The sequence below is a fragment of the Schistocerca nitens genome, chromosome 2, assembly GCF_023898315.1.
Source record: "Schistocerca nitens isolate TAMUIC-IGC-003100 chromosome 2, iqSchNite1.1, whole genome shotgun sequence".
Taxonomy (NCBI): Eukaryota; Metazoa; Arthropoda; class Insecta; order Orthoptera; family Acrididae; genus Schistocerca; species Schistocerca nitens.
In genome coordinates, this window is record NC_064615.1 from 395,128,406 (window position 1) to 395,131,157 (window position 2,752).

The window sequence follows — 2,752 nt, forward strand, 5'->3', positions numbered from 1 at the left end:
TTTCCCTTCAGTATTCACATATAACACTGGATATACAGTCATGCTCAAAAGTATCCGAACGACCTGAATTGCATTTCGCCTTATTCGCATGCAACCCGCATAACCCAGCTGTCTAGCAGGTCCTCCAATCGCTCCTCAGTACAGTCGTTTGATTATTGAAAATGGTTCCAACACATCACCACTAGAAAACACCGTTCTGTATCGCAATTACTCAAGATGTGAAGTAATACCACGATTCTACAAATATCTGGGAACACCTTATCACAGTTAAGACTATCCTTAAGGCTTGTAAGCTCACATTTATTACAATAAATGACATACCTGTAATGTTACCACTCTCATTATCACGTCAGATACGTAATGCACGTAGTAAGTTCGTCGTATTCATGATTTCCTCTTCAAAGTAACATACTGTACTTATTATTTAACACAAAATGACGTTAAGAATTTAAATTATTCACGAGCAGCTAGTTGAGAATATGTATGAACTTCAAATGACACGACGAACCGTCTCGTTCTTCATATGGATTCAAACCCAGGTCATGGAGACTAAGCAAAGATTTCGTGACTGACAGAAACTAACAGTCATTCCTGACTAGGCATACAGAGAGTGATATACATCGATTTTAGACAGTATCAGTTAGCAAATATCGACTTTAAATTACATAACGTAAACATTTTTGACTGACGCGAATTCTTACACAGCATCTATTGTCACTGTTAACGAACTACGAGAAATGTTAAATATTGCTTCTTCACAAGTAACTTAATTGAAATGCCTTAAGGTAAAGCTTCGTGTTGGACAGGGATTCGAACCCAGAACCTAATCGGATTGATATCGAAGCACAATCAACTGTGACATATCGGATTTTCTCGACAGTAGCTAGATGTTTTAACTGAAATGACGAGACGAAGAATTAATTTACTGTAGCTACACGTCAGCTAGTAGCGTAACGGAACGGTAAGCGTCGTGCACCGTAGATGAGACGTTGCGAGTTCGGGTACGTTCACTGCTACATTTCCTAAAACGCAATTTTGCTCTCTACTAAAGTTATCAGTCTAATGGAACTTTGAACATAATTCCCTTCACTTCTCAAGCCAAAATAGTCACATGCGAAACAAGGGCTAACTTCTGCGACATTTTGTTCTTTTCAGGTTTAATGGACGGCCGGGCAGCAGATGCGTCGCGAAACTTTTGTATTATGTATGGGGAGAGGGCATCGTGCCAAAATACGTCAGAAAAGTTTTTTATACATTACCTGTCGTGTGGTAGTGGCATTTTATTCTTCTTCAAACCTTGTTTGACAGCTTTAACTCAGAACATGTTTTCTACATGCATGTAATCAATAAACTGCAAGCGTTGTCAGACTGTTATAGATAACATCAGAGGATAAGAAATGAAATAAAACTACCCTCAATAACCTTACGACAGAAGTCTGTTTTAATATAAAACTGAGTATCTGTACACAAGCGAGCCTCTATCGGCACGAATTAGTAAAATACCGTTCACTTAGATTTCTATGGGTCTGTGTTTAATTGGTATGCTGTGTCATACTCAAGAGTTATGTAAATGTGGCTTTTCATAAATAAAGTTATGTATTGCTAGAAACCCAAAATTTGCTTGTCAGCAGCGGAAAGAGGCATTACCTGTTGTGCAGCATTGTAAGTTTTTCACCATTGCACTATGATCTGAACGTATTTTCTTGCGATTTCCTTATCTATGTTTCATCTGACTGCTTGTAGCTCTTTCCCAGAAGGGATAAAACGTTAAGTCAGCTAGACTGGAACCGCAAACCATAACAGACGCTTTTTCACAGGTCACCACGTTACCACAGAGCTAGCGAAGACGTATGAGTCTTACAATAGACGCAGACAGCTGGGGTACACTAATTCCGTCCCGTGGGATACGGGGTGGCGGTAGGGACGGCATCCGGCCACCCCTTAACTTAACCATGCCAAATCCGTACTTAACCCTGCCGACCCGGCGCACAATGCAGGATAAAGGCAGTAGTGAAAGAAAGAAAGAAAATTAGTAGCGATTTCAACGTGCAACGACTTTCCTGGGTTGAAAAACGTAAATTTACAATCTTTCGTTACGCATAAAGCGATAATAACTCAGATTATTTAATGGAAATGACAGGAAAACTCAAGTGAACTTTGAGGCTTAATTCTGTGCACACCAGAAAGTAACTCGTCGATCACAGAGTTGCCAAACATACCCTGCCTTGTAGCCAAATCGCAGTTACAGTACCAGCAGGAAGAAGACGAACCGATGTGATCCTACAGTGGGCTGGGAAGTAACCATAGCTGTGTGTCTCAAACACACGGATGCTACAGCCTTGAGCTCAACCAACAAATAAAAATAAAAAAGGCATGTGTGTGTGATATATATATATATATATATATATATATATATATATATATATATATATATATATATATATATAACAAACAAGAATGAGAGAGTAAAAAATTGTTGTAAAGAAATTGAATCATGGTATGTAAAGAAATCTTTCATTAAAATGACATATTCCACATCATTACGAAATGTCGTATTCATGATCAATGGCACAAGTATTAATCTAATCAAATCTAATCTAATCATATGTTATTGCTGACTAGCCATGAAGAGTCAAGAATTACTGAAATTTTCGCCAATGTAAGTAACCAAATCTAAACTTGAAATTAAAGACGACAGTTTTTGTAATGAACCGGGACTCCTATCAAGACCCTTTCGTACCTGTTAACTAAC